Here is a 15,069-nt window from a genome sequence, read left to right on the forward strand (position 1 = left end):
GCACACGCCCTGCTCTTCCTGCATTGGCCTCCCTGTTCACCTCTTGGTCTACCCTGCCCAGGACAAAGTTCTAGGACCTGACCCCACGTTGAGTGACAGTTCACATATTAGTCCTTACTGCTCCTCAGCTCCTATACACAGTGATCTCTGTGCTGAAGGATCTTGCAGGCAGGAAGTATAAAGGACTGTGGTTGTGGAGCCCACCTCCTGAGGGTACATAAATCTTTTCCACGGTCCCAGGGAAAAGATGGACTCTGTTTCTCCCTGGGAGAGCAGGTGGAAGAGTTGCAGGGGAGGAGGGAATAGGGGAACTGCGTGTCCCACTGACTGGAGCTGCCCGTGTCCTGGGAGATTGCCCGGCAGGCACACTTGCAAAAATGATCTAGTCCCAGTGCCCAGGCACCTGCTGACTCAGGGCAACTCATCATTAGTTAATATTTCAGTGCCCATTGGGTGCTGCTTTCCTGTGTTCACTGTGGCTCCAGAAATCCTTGCTTGGGGATATGCTGCTAGAACCCAGGGCTCTAGGAGAGAATAAGAAATAAGCATGCATTCACATTGCCAAAATCCATTTTTCTTTGCAGCTGCAGTACAAAAACAGATATCAACACATTTAAACCATGCGGGAGAGGAAAGAATTCTACCCAGAATGAAACTTCATTTGCCAAATTTCTTGCTAGTCTTTCCTATACAGGGGGTAGGAAACATTCCCAGAAAGAGTGCCAGAGGAAGTTACAACAAACTAAAAAAAGACAATTTGCAAGGGAGCACGATCCTCAACAAACGAAAAAGTGTAAATGGTAATATTCCAGCAAATTAGCTCCTAGAGAAGCCCTTAGGCAGAACTGTAAGCCATTATAATTAAGCATTTGGAAAATATCAGTCTTTAATTAGAGCCTCTTTTCTTGGTGAAATGCTGTTGTTTTGCTGTAACTTCAGGTGTAAACAACTAAACATACCCATTTCAAAAACCTGTTTTGTTGCAAGCCTAGAATCAGTGCTAATGTTAATTTGCTTATCATGGCCTCCTCGCCAGTTTTTTTTTTTTTCTGATCAGAGCTGAATTTTAAGAGCAATTTTATCATTAGTTCCCCAATACAGCCATCTCTAGTCCAAGGCTGTTATAAACACTCCTGCATAAACACTCAGGAACATCCTAACCATTCAGTTCAACACCATAAACCTACCAAGTTTCCCATAATCTAATAAACACAGTTCCTCTAATATTTGATATGTATTTGTGGCGGTTGTTTTAGACAAGGAGTTTTCAAATCCATTTCCAACATAATCAAATACCTTGACAAGAGCACAGTGTTTCAGCTTTATCCCTTACCGACAGCAAATATTTTAGAAATTGGTTTGTGCCACCTGAAATGCTGATTTTAAAAAAGAATGCAACGATCATACAAGGAATGCCTAGCGCCTAACTCACCATCAGTCTTAACCCCCCACTTTTTGCATCTTTAATTCCTGACAACAGATAAACCTTTATTCCTTTGCCTATTCAGGGACGTGTGTAACTCAAAATGTTTTCCTGCCGTGATGGAGAAGATGAGGCATTATCAAGACTAACACTACAATTTAACGCTTCAGAGGAGCAGTGTATATCATTACTCCCTCTGTAGCCAAGCACACTAATTAATATTTATTGCACCTGTCAAGCCAGAAGCCACGGCCAATCCATTCGTGTGGCAGTTCAATGGGAGACTGGACACCGTATTTCTCCTTGGCAGACATGTTTGGGTCATCAGCAAAGACAGAAGCCCCTTTCCCCAGTGAGGCATCGTAAACTCTTCCCTTTCACTTGCAAAATTAAACCATTAATTCTATTCGTGTTAATTTTTATCCTTGTTGGGAATCGCTGTAAAAAAATAAGAACAGGGAGGGTGGAGAAAGGATGAGAAACAGCTGTGCATTCAGGATCAGCTGTCGAACACATTCATTAGAACACGGGCTTTTGGAACCCACGACCTTTGCTTTTTATCAGACATCCCTTAAAGGTTACAGACATGTCGGGGGAAAGATGGTTATAAATCCTCATGAAGTTTAATCAAAAGTGGCAGGCTACCCGGCAGTAAACACGTTATTAAAACTCTTTGGATTAAAACTTTGTTCAACATTGTCAACAGAACTCCATCATCAACAGGTAGCTGGCAGCAGAATTAATTAAGCAAGGGTGAAATAATAAATGGATTCTGATATCGTACCTACAGCAAAGAATTTGGCTCTCAGAGCGGAGAAGTTTATATCAAGGCTGTGAATCATTCTATAGTGCATCTGAGCAAACCCAGCATGGCTGTGGAATGGAGTTTACTCAAAAATTTAATTAGGAGAACATGTAAATGATACAGAAGAAAAGTAGGGCACCAAATGCTGCTTTATTTATTTTATTTTACTTTTTTTGTTAATTCTATCAGGAGCACCTGTGTCATTAGAAACTGCACGACCCAAACTGCCAAGCTTTTGACTAATACAAGGAATACCCATGAACTTTTCACTGAAGATGATCTAGGCCATTATATTTTGTCTTTAAAAATAATTGTTCTTCCCTTGAGGATGACGATATTAATGATGATAATAACCAGCAACAATAGCAGTAATAATAAAAAGAGCCAGCATCTTCCGAACGAGTATGATGCCCCAGGCACTAAGTGCTTTGCATATGTTATCTCATTTGATTCTTGCAACCCTTTGAGGTCAGAATTATTAGTTCCATTAAACAGATGAGTAATTGAGGTGTATAGGAATATTATAGCCAGTGTCACCCACATACCATCTGTTATACTCCATTCTCCTGACTGCTGCCTTTTCTCTAGGATGCAGGTTTCTTTGAAGGGCAATGAGGGTAACTGTGGATGAGAAGAATTCATTTATAGGACATAGCAGCCCCTCTATAACCTGCCTGCTGTGTGTCCCCTGGTTCCTGCATGGGTCATTGCTTCGCCTTGGCAGTGCTCTTCATGTCTTGGTCTCTGATTTCTAACTCCTTTGTATTTTGACTGTCCCCATCTTCTCTCCAGGATCCTTGATGGCTCCCTGGTGGTCTTCACTATTACTCATTCATGGTTAAGATCCACACTTCTCAGTTCCTAATGCAGTTCCACTGGAGCCTTCCATTCTCTTATCCATTTCTTTCTCCCTTAGGGCCTGGCACATCCATCCAGATGCTGTCTGCAACATTGTTAATTATCCTTTCACAGTGCATTATTGCAGCACCAATAACGTTTAACCGTAAATACCTTTTGGTGTATCTGTGGGCTTACTGCTGCTACAGACTTTGAAAGTCAATTTAGTGATTTTTGGGGGGGGGATTAGGTGAAGGGCTGCTGCTGCTGCTGCTAAGTCGCTTCAGTCGTGTCCGACTCTGTGCGACCCCACAGATGGCAGCCCACTAGGCTCCCCAGTCCCTGGGATTCTCCAGGCAAGAACACTGGAGTGGGTTGCCATTTCCTTCTCCAATGCATGAAAGTGAAAAGTGAAAGTGAAGTTGCTCAGTCGTGTCTGACTCTTAGTGACCCCGTGGACTGCAGCCTACCAGGCTCCTCCATCCATGGGATTTTCTAGGCAAGAGTACTGGAGTGGGGTGCCATTGCCTTCTCTGAGGTGAATGTCAATGATGGCTTATTTGGAATTGATAGTGCCCTAGCTTGAAGACAGGTTCTTAAATTTGGGTCCAATGCTGAGAAGACCGTAGCAGTTAGAATTAGGCTGAACTTTCTACTCATTGAGCTGGCCAGTCACCTAATGCTCTAGCCTCAGTTCTCTCATTGTAATATGGAGATATTTATTCCCCTTTCACAGTATCTACTGACACCAGGTTGTGGTGAATGGAAGTACAACATATATTGCAGGGTGCCAAGCAAGGAGAACAAGACAACTCATGCTCAAAAGGCCCAAATTCCGTGACGGCTTTCAGGGAAGGGGTTTTAAAAGCAGTGTGAGGGAGAGGGCTGCAGGATGAGTGATCAGCTCTAGCACAATTCTCAGATTGGTTGGCATCAAGGTGAAGTTTCAAGCATCATCAGCTTTCTGGTTTCAACTGGTCTATGGTCTACATGCTTGCAGTCAGCAGTTTTCATCTGGCAGAGGTCTGTTCCCTGTAAAAACAACTTAGCAATATGTGTCAGGCCTTTATATCTTTCAAGGAACTGAGAGTTTGATTCTGCAATGTAATGGGTTTACAGAATAAACTGTTACCAGTTTTTCAGTCCAACAACTATTCTTTTTCCTACATCTTCACATTTCCTAATCATTAACTCTTCTTAAAAAATACATATGCAAAAACATTTATTTTGCAGCATTACAACATGAGCAAAACCATTGTACTCATCACCAACTCTCAAGTCAGCCTTTTGAGATTCAAGCCCTGGAAGATGAAAGCAAAAATGTTTTACTCCAGAAGACAGAGACACAGGGGTTTATATGTGGTTTCAATCCCCCCCTTTCTTTGATACCTCTCAGTCTTGAGAGGAACAGATTCAGGAGAGGAAAGAGAATAAAGTTTTGGATCATAAACTCGGCAGAGAAACTAAGTTTTATGGGGACTCAGTTTCAACCCTAAACCTACCCAATAGGAAATTCTGGGGGTGGGTCCCAGTCATTGCATTTTAACAGGCCCTCATGTGACAGTGATGCTTTAAAGTTTGGGGATCACTGGCCTACATCCCAGTGTTTCTTGTTGACCAGTGTTATGTTTTGATGTCAGCATATCTATTTTCCCCTTCCCCATCCTATCTTCTGGATAATGATTATGGCAGCATATCCACCATATTCCCCCTTTTTAGGCGTGGTGTCTGGGGCAGAGAATTCAGCTGGTTGCCCTATCCAAAGTAAAATTTCAAGTGGGAAATTTTGCTCCATTTCTGGCTCACCTGTTTTTCTAATAAAAGTATCCTGCTTCCCCCCACTGTTCTAGTGAAAATTGTAGGATCCTTTGGGTAGGAGCTAATTCTATGCTCTGTGGATTGTCTGTCTCACTTTTTACTCCTAATGATTACTCCTAATAATAATAATTACTGAAAGCTTTTCTTTGACTTGATTACTGCTTCATGCTGAAGAAAAAAAAAAAACCCTTCCAATTTTGTTTCCTTTTCTGAAGCCTGACAAATGACTATTACCATGTTAAATCATTCACCTGTGTAAGCAAAGATTTTTATTTGTGTCTCTGATGTTTATTCTTTAATATCTTTAAAAAAACATAAAAATTGTCTTAAATTCTAAACAGGGATGTTCACTTTAAACAAGTCAGTGGCTTTTTCCTTTTACTTGTTTTGCCATATTTAATTCAACCCTGCAAGACCAGCACACTCATGATTTCCTCCTCATCTCTGTTTCACTGTTGAGTGAAGTGTTTTGAATTAATTTTGTTAAATTATTAATAGCTCATGATTGGAAAACATTCCAGCATTGAAGTTTATGTTGCACCATGTGCTATGCACTAATATGGCAGATTTCATGCACATGGATGAATATGTGGCTAGTGGTTAGGTGAAATGTCGGCTCCTTGTGAAGACAAGATTTAATAATGAAGTATATGTTTTAATTTTCATTAAATCAGAGCAATCAAGTAATTATCCTTGAAATCAAACGATTAGAGTTAGTGCATGCATTGGGTCATTCATTTATTTGACAGAAATGTGCTAGGTACTCTATTAGGCAATGGGAATACAATGGAGGTAGGAGATACAAGGAGACATCAACCTTGCCACTATGGAGCTTACAGTCTGGTGGGGAAATAAGTCATTAATCAAAGAATCCCCAGAAAATGTAAAATGACTACCCTGATAAAAGAAAGGAAAAAAGGTATGCAAGTGTGAGCATATGACAGAAAGACTGACTTAGTTTGAAAGAGGCTGCCCTGAGCTAAGGCAGGAATAAGATTTCTGGTAAATAAATCATACCAGTGATTTAGGTGGGATGGTCATGGGAAAGGACACTTCAGGCAGAAGGAATGATTTGTACAAATGTCCCGTGAAAGAAGGGAGCATGGTATCTAAGGGAGGCTGAGAAACGATAGTGAGGGGTCAAGAAACAATGGGGAACCATTGAGGAGTTTAAAGCAGAGGAAGCTGTAAACAGATTTAAGTTGTAGTGAGATCACTTTGGTTGCAGTGTGGAGGATGGATGTGGGTAGATCAGTCATCAAACTGTTATTTCAGGAGTGAGCATAGAGGGGCTGGATTGGGGTGGAAGTGACAGAGATGGAGAGAATGAATGAATGTAAAGATATTAATGAGACAAAATGATGGATATGCAGAGGGGTGATTCTCAGATTCTGGTGTACTTAGGTATACTTTTCAGTGAGCTAAGAGACTCTTGGAGGAAAACCAGGTTCACCAGGGAAGCTCATATCTCTTTTTGGGACTGTTGAATGTGGTGAGTCAAAGAAGTAACTGGATATTTGGGTCTGGAGCTCAGAGGAAAGTCCAAAATGGCATATGCACATTTGGACTTATCTGCATATATGTGGTGACATAACCACAGGCCTAGAAAGAAGATGGGGGCCTGGATTCCAACTTTAAGGGCCAAGAACATTTATGCTAAGTAGAGGAGAAGACAAAGAAGGAATGGCTAGAGAGAGAAGGAAATCAGGAGAGAGTAGTATCATTGAAGCTGAGAAAAGAGGGTATTTAAAAGAGCAAGAGTGGCCAACAGAGTCAAAATATATCTACAGACAAGGCCAGAAATAAGAGCTACTGGATATAGAAAATTCCACGGTTTGGTTATTTGACATTGGATCTTGGGGAAATAATGTGATAGTGAACATAACAATGGCTCCTAGAGAGTAGCGGTGATGGGTGCTGTTGAGGTTCTCCCTCTCTTCCGGAAACCATCCCCATAGGGTCGTGAGCGGGAGGAAAGCAGAGAAGGACCCACTGAAGTATGACAGGTAGTAAAGTACGTGTCAAAGGAGAATTTGGAGGTAAATCTGGGTTTCAATTCTGATGCCAAACTACATGGCTTGAGTAGACTTATTTATCTCACTAAAGTTAAGTTCCTTTATCTGTAAGATGAGCATAACTACCTTATAGTATTAGAGTATTTATATAGTATTTATAGTGTTAAATATATCAGAAGCTTAGCAAGGTATTGGGTTGGCCAAAAAGTTCTCTTGGGATTTTCTGTACAAGGTTATGGAAAATGAACATTTTGGCTAACCCAATACTTGGCCTACAGTAAAGATGAATAGATAATTGTTTATTCAATAAATGAATGATGGACTTCAAACAAGGGAGTAAAGAAGAAATGTTCATTTTAGCAGAATGACTATATATATGGCTTCATCACTGGGAAGATGATTAATACAAAGGATGCCTATTTCTTTTACCTTCCAAGGGAGTTTCCAATACTATCCTTTAATGCTTCACCCTCTGCCCCAAGCAGTTTAACTTTTCAATTAAAGTCTTTAATGAGGATATAACAACCATTTGTGAAATGTGTAGGTCATAAGATGATATGACATAAAAGTGATAGCAAATATGACTTGTGACAATAAAAACTATAAACCAAGCAGAATAAATGGTCTGAGCTGAATCTGACAAAAATTTAACAAAAATATCTACTTTAAGTCTAATACACCAACTGTACAAACTTATGACAGTACAATACTTGTGACTTTTTGCAAGAGATTTAGGGTTTAAATGACTGTGAATTCTCTGTAAGGCCATGGTGAGTTAACACTGATGTAATCAACATAATTCAGTTTCTCTCTTCTTTCTGGGCATCCATCTAGACTATATTCCCCAGCTTCCTTTGTGACTGTTTTTTCACCAATGGAACATGAGGAAAAGATATGATTTTCCATAGTTTCTCTTTTCCTTTGACTTAAGGCTCACCAAGTAGGATCCTCTGAAGCCCTAGTTACCAAGCCCCAGCTCACAGTGCTTGCCAGAAGACAGGCCAATAAATTGAGAGGCAAAATGTTGGGACAAGGAATAGTGAAGTTTTTCAGAAAGTCTGCAGACCGAGAAGATGGTGGACTAGTGTCCCAAAGACTATCTTACCTGAATTAAAATTCAGGGTTATTTTATACTAAACAGGGAAGGGTTGTTGCTGGTTTTTTCAACTTCTTGGTGTAGGAATCCTTTGTTCTTGTAGCTGTTCACATAGGTCTGATCACAATAATCCTGTAAACTTCCAATAAGAGAAATATTCTCTTATTTCTGCAACTTTCTGTCTCTATATGAATGGAAAACTGTAATACCTTGAAAGGTCAGAGTCTTGAGAATGGGCTTGAGAACAGGCTGTATATTTCAGGTTCCAGGCAACATTCTTTAAAAAGGTGCAGAATCAGAATGACTGAGCACAGACCACAGAGCACAAGAATTAGAGCTAAAGATGGATAGATCCAAACCTAGAGTCATGTTTGTTCTTCTCTGTTACAGTCAGAGATGCCAAAGTCTGAGTCCATGAAAGACTCTGCAGCAGAGCCTCCCCTCTGCCCTTGCCTCCTGACCTGTGATCTCATGTCATCTGAAAAGTGAGCAAAAGAAAACCATTAAAGAATTAAGCCATGGAGATTTGGGGGTTGTTACCACAATGACCATCATTATTCCTGACTAAATACAACAACTAAAAATAGAAACGAAACAATACTTTTGCCACTTCAGTTATATTAGTAGCAGTATGGCTTCTAGTTTAATGGGAAATGATATTCTGGAAGAAACTCATTCAGGAAAACACTAAATGGCCAAGTTTTTGTTTCCTGTCAGTAGAGCTGTTGATCATACCTGTAGCATGATTTTTAGTTCTTGGTTTCATGTGAGACAACATAGGCATATTGGGAGAGTTCTTGGTATACTGTAGGCACTCAATAAATATCTTTGAAATGAATAAATATTGAAATGTACACTTTCTGTGACATGAACACAAGGAGAGATGATAATCTGAATTCATACCCTATTAAGTGTGGTTATGAGACAGCCTGGAACTGAGACCCGGGACCCTTTGCTATAGTGCTTGCACCTGAACTAAGGTCTCCTCAGGCAACAGAATACAAAGAAACAGGCTAAAAGCAACTGCGTGCATGCACAGATGCGGCAAATTAGGAACAATAAGCTACAAAAAGACCAAAAATCCAGCTGCTGCCTCTGAGGAGCTGGGAAAAAAAGACAGGGTACTGGGAACAAAAGCAAGGTCTGTTACTGATCTGGGTTCCTGGCCTCCTTAATCAGTAGATACTGATTAGAGTCCTGATAAGAAATTCAGGCAAGGCTTTACTGGGGCTCCTGTTGCAGCAGAAGGGAGTCAAAACAAGTAATAGATTCCCTTCTGTGCTCACCGAGGGAGGCCAGCTGGTTCCTTATACAAGGGGAGGGTAGGGACCAGTTCAGGGGTCAGGCTGAAGGGGTGTCTTAGGTGATGTTCCCACCCCCTGTTGGTGGTGCTGCGTGCAGGGTGCGTGTTGTTCATGGAGATGTTTGTTCAGGTGTATGCTCTGCAGCAAAGTGTCCTAGGTGTCAGCCTGTCTCAGTGAGAGGAGCTAGGATTGTTTAGCTGGGAGAAAAGGAGAAAGGAAAGGTATTACAAACTATTAAAAGTACTATTTTGTAGAAAAAGGATTAGATCAATTCTCTAGGAGCCCAAGAGGTGAAACTGGAATAAATAGGTTGAAGTTTGACATTTCTGTTCATTGTATGACAATGAAACATATGGAAGTCCCTCATCTGTCAAAGATGTTCAGAGGAGAAATGCTCCTTACACCATTGGAAATGTTTAAGAGTGAGTGACCATCAGTTGGGGGGTTTTATAGAAGAAATTCAAGCATTGGATGGAATGCCAGATAAAGTGGTCTTTAAGACTCTTTCAGTTCAGTTCAGTTCAGTTCAGTCGCTCAGTCGTGTCTGACTCTTTGCGACCCCATGAATTGCAGCACGCCAGGCCTCCCTGTCCTAGTTCTATGCTTACTTGTTTCTAACTTAAACTTCATCTAGAGCTAGAGTCAACAGTGACACTGAAGACAGTCTTGTGGTGGGAAAGAAAAGTCTCTCATCTTTTCAGTCATAGTCACTATTCTACTTATTATAGAGCTGCTGCTGCTAAGTCGCTTCAGTCGTGTCCGACTCTGTGCGACCCCATGGACTGCAGCCCACCAGGCCCCTTCGTCCATGGGATTTTCCAGGCAAGAGTACTGGAGTGGGTTGCCATTGCCTTCTCTGTATTATAGAGCAGGGATTATTAACACTTCCCAGCTGTCATCTCCAGGTTGCTGAAAGTGGCTCTGCCGATAATTTTCTGTCAAGAAAACATTATTCACAAGAGGGCTTTGTTTTATAAGTGGTCCCAAAACACTGTAGAAATTATCTGAAGCTTAGTTGATTTGAAATCTATGCCACATTAAGTTGAGTTGAACTGAGTGCCTGAAAATACGAGGAGCTCTACAGATAACAGGCACCTTGAAGAAGGTTCATTCCGAGCTGTTAGGGCAGATCTACCACTGAAGTCAGCCAAGCTCTGGAGCCCCACTTTGTGCACACCAAGGTGTGTGGGAGAACACTTACCTCATCTTGTGTGAGAATTCCTGCTCACCAAACAGGCACCAATCCTGGTTTTCTGGAGAGGGATATGGTAGAGACAAAAGAGAACACTTGTGAAATTGCCTCGAGTATTTAGAAGAAATAAAGAAAACCTTAGAAAGTCAAGCTAAGATTTAGACCAGCTATCCTTTTAAGAAGATACTTGGAGTCTGAAGGATGTGCTTGGTTCTTTCATGGGTTCTGCGTCATACTTACCAGCTGAGTCTTCAAATGCAAAGTTAATGTGCTAGACCTAAAACGTTTACAAATTCCCTTATAGCCATGCTAATGAATGAAAACCAGAGTTCATTACTAAAAACAATTATTTGTCTGTGAGTGAGTTGGCTGGTATTTAATAAAACAATAAGGGATAAAATTAGGAACTTAGTGGAAATGTCCATCTGCCACAATAAAGAGATATAGAAGTGTGGGAGAAAGCACACGCTATATACTTCTCTAAGAAAAGACGTAAATGTAAAAGAAGTGACGTGCTGAAGTTTGATGGGAGTTTTCAGGAAATATTTAGGTCATTTCCATGCAGCCCCTGACATTTCAAGGAGGCTGTTAATCCCTCTGAAACTTTTAATGCTTTACTGTGCTCTGTAAGTACTTTCTGAGTAAACACTGGGAATGAATAAATTGAAGTTTAAAGCCAATTCTTCATTTTATTCACAGTTGTCATGCATTCTATTTCAAATACCACTCTGGCAGAAAAAGCTCTAATTTGAGAGAAACACTAGATAGTCCCACCTAATATAATGAAATCAGCAGGACTTGAGGCTCTCCACAGTCTCTTCATTTGCTCTCTGGACAAAGGCTTTGCTTCCGTTTAGGGAACACATTTCCCCAGAATGTGTCAGGTTTCTCGCTGGGCATGAGAGACACAAGGGGTAGCTGACACAGAGTCCCCGCCTTGCGGGGAGCTCATCGTCTAGAGCCACCGAGAGAAGGTTTATCTGGTGCCCTAATATTGGGCTTAGGTTGAATTCGAGGCTAGGTTCTCTAGGAACATTCTGTGGACACTTAGCTTTAATTAACTATTTCTTGAATCTTTCTTGAAGGCAGTATCTTGGGCTGTGAATCCTATAGAATTTCATGTAACCCTTTCAGGCACAGAAACAAAATACTTCAAGTCCAAAGGATGAGCCTTTCCATGTTCATATTGTCCAGTGGGGTGCTATGCATCTTGGGCATATTTAATTAGTTTTATGCCCACAGGCTGCTTTCTCCACACTTAAGAGCATTTGCAGCTGGTATGGATTGAATTCTGTTTCCTCAAATTTCATAGGTTGAAGTTCTAACCCTTAGTATCTTAGAATATGACTGTATTTGGAGATAAGGTGTTTACAGAGATTACAAAGGTCATAAAAGTGGGTCCTAATCCAATATGACTGGTGACCTTGTAAGAAGAGGGAGAGATACCAGGAATGCACAGGCTCAGAGGAGAGATCATGTGAGGAGACAGTGAGAAAACACGACCTGCCAGCCAAGGAGAGGTCTCATGAGAAATCAGCCCTGCCAGCCCCTTGCTCCTGGCCTTATTGCCTCCAGAACTGTAAGGAAATAAATTTATGTTGTTTAAGCCACCCAGTCCATAATATTTTGCCATGGCAGCCTGAGCTGACTTAAGATGGCAGCTGTTTTTGATACTGCTTCATTTTTGGTGAAGTTGCCAAATTAAGCAGTCATTCCCAAATTCTCCTCCAGGTTTTGCATGTGGCCCTTCTGAGTCCCAACCATTTTTTTGGGGAGGGGGGCCCTATAATAAAAATTCTTCAATGTTTTTCAAGACTTGCTATAAGATTTGAAAAATTTCAAGGCTAAAGAAGAAGAAGAAAAAAAAAATCCAGTTTTCTATTTGAACCCTGTAAACGTCAACCATAAGAAAAGGTTTGATTGTACATTACTCTCTTCCCAGGAGACAGGGATGGAGAACTTGGCTGAGATGTAATGCTGAGCCTCCACAGTGATGTTCAGGCCTCAAAATGTACCATGGAAAGTGCACCGATGGGGATAGTGGTCTAGCCCTGCCCCTCTGCAGTGGGGGCAGTCATGGGTTAATTTCTTAAAATCCTGGGCATTGGAAATGTACCTGCAGGAACTTGATAAAGACAGGTATATTCCAAGGCAGAAACACTAATAGGAGTTCAAATTAAAGAAATGACATGAAATTGCATTTCTTAAGGAGGCAAATAACACTCAGGAACATTAAATGATTTAATTATGCCTGAAAGAGCTTTTTGAGCTAAAAAGGCAGTAAAAGTGAAATGTGTTGGGATACAACTTTGAAGAAGTAGCTATAAGAAAAATCTTGAGACCAAAGTATGCAAAGTTTGTAATCACCCATAGCTGTGCTGAAGGCAAAGAGCCTCCTCCATTAACATCCATTTTGCTTTTCTTAGGGCTTCTCTGGTGGCTCAGATGGTAAAAAAACTGCCTGCAATGCAGGAGACCCGGGTTTGATCCCTGGGTGGGGAAGATCCCCTGGAGAAGGACATGGCAACTCACTCCAGTATTCTTGCCTGGAGAATTCCATAAACAGAGGAGCCTGGTGGCTACTGTCCATGGGGTCATAAAGAGTTGGACATGACTGAGCAACTTTCACTTGCTTTTCTTAGGACAAAGACCTGGGAGAACAGAACAGTAATTTTGTGTATTATTGAGGCTTAACCATTCCTAATGGAAAGAAATACTGTTAGTCTTAAGATTGTTCAGTATAATAGTTCTCAAATATATTTAGAGAACTCAAATATATCTCAAATAGTTCTCAAATGCATATTTTAACATATAACTCTAATCATTTCTTAATCTAGTTTTTTTTTAAAGGATTAGACTGTTTATATAAGAAGATTTTAAAAAATGGGTCATTATCCTTGTATGCTGGTATTATAAAAATATTTTATTCTTTTACATGCATCCTTTTATTGCCAACTTATATACAATGATCAAGTGAACATAAATCTCACATTTCATGTTGCATTTACAATTAAAGACATGCATATAACAGATGACCACTCTCAGAACCAACCCATTGTTGCTATATATGGCAGCAAATGCTTTCTGTTATTAACACCTGAAAGAATATATATGAGATATATATGAAAATTAAAGATTATATATAATATACATTAAAGAGCATATTAATATGTATGAATGGTTATATATATGTGAACTATTGTATAAGTATAAAAATTAGTACTTCCATATATGCCAGTTACTATATTCTGACTTTATTTGGAAAAAGTTCATGGGCATATTGACCTCTAAAGGTTTTCCTAGTAATGAACGAGCATTATGAATGGAATCTGTGATTTAAATAGATGCTTTAGCCATGTCTACATCCTTAGGTTTCAGTTCAAAACTTTAAACAGAATACAAAATGGTCCATGTGGAGTGGGATACAAAGTCTCCCTGCCTGAAGAGTTCCTGGTGTGGTGCAAATTTTCTTTTAAAGTGCCAATTAGTGTCTGACTTGTCTTTTTGCCATGTGATGAATTAAAAATGCATGATTTGGATGCTGGAAAGCTAACCAGCTTCTGGGTAGAATCCCCTGGACACTGCCATTCTTCCAGCTGATCTTTTTGCCCTCTCTGTGTTGGCAAGTACCAACTCTCTCGCCCACCGCTTACATCTTTCCCTAACAGATGGTTCTTTTTACTAGTCAAGATCCAATCTGGTGATTTACTTTAATATGCTTTGGCCTAAAGAATACCCACGACAGACAGCTAGTGCAGCCTCCTGAAGCAAAATTTTGCAAAGAAAAAGTTAAGCAGACACATGCTATCTAGACAACGTTCCATTTTATGCACCCCATAAATCAGAATATTTGTCAACAACAATTAAAATGTAGTTTCTCTGGTAATAAACATTACCAGGGAAGAACAAATCAAGTTTCATTTGTTCTGTCAGAAACCGAAGGCGAGCGCGTCATATTATTTTGTGGATAATCTCTGAGGAGTAAACTAAGCACAATTACATTCTTGATTTTAATTAAAACTCTGGGTACCTTTCAAGATCTGTTAGGGAGATGTCCCGGGTCTGCTTAGCTGAGGTCTGCACTGCGAAGTTAATTTGACACATAACATATTTTTCATGAGGTAACTGTCGCAGGAAGCTGTTTGTCAGAGCAGCCTCTCCAGTGCCTGTGGGCCCTACAAAAAGTAATGACTTCTCCTGAAGCGGCAACTTCGCCAGGAAGTACATCTGCCTAACAGTCCCTGAAGCCCTCACAATAATGTCATTAAGCTGGAGAAATCAAAGGAAAAGGTGCCCAAAAGATGCCGTTAAAAATGTTTCAGTACTCATTGTACGCACAACAACAATAGTTTTGAGTCACGGCATAATTTCAAGTCACAGGAAAAGTGAAACCGTCCCCAACTACCTGAAGGGTAGCAGAGGCAGAGATTATGAGCTGGAAGCTAGAACCCCCCAACTCAGGGAGGACCCACATTCCTGGTTCCTGCTTCAGGAGCGGGTCAGAGTCTCCACCATCAGCTGTTTGTTTTTGTGTCACTTGAGCAAGGGTTGCCCTCTAGTCTGCTGATTTCAATTTGGC

This window comes from Bos mutus, chromosome 5 (genome assembly GCF_027580195.1).
Source record: "Bos mutus isolate GX-2022 chromosome 5, NWIPB_WYAK_1.1, whole genome shotgun sequence".
NCBI lineage: Eukaryota > Metazoa > Chordata > Mammalia > Artiodactyla > Bovidae > Bos > Bos mutus.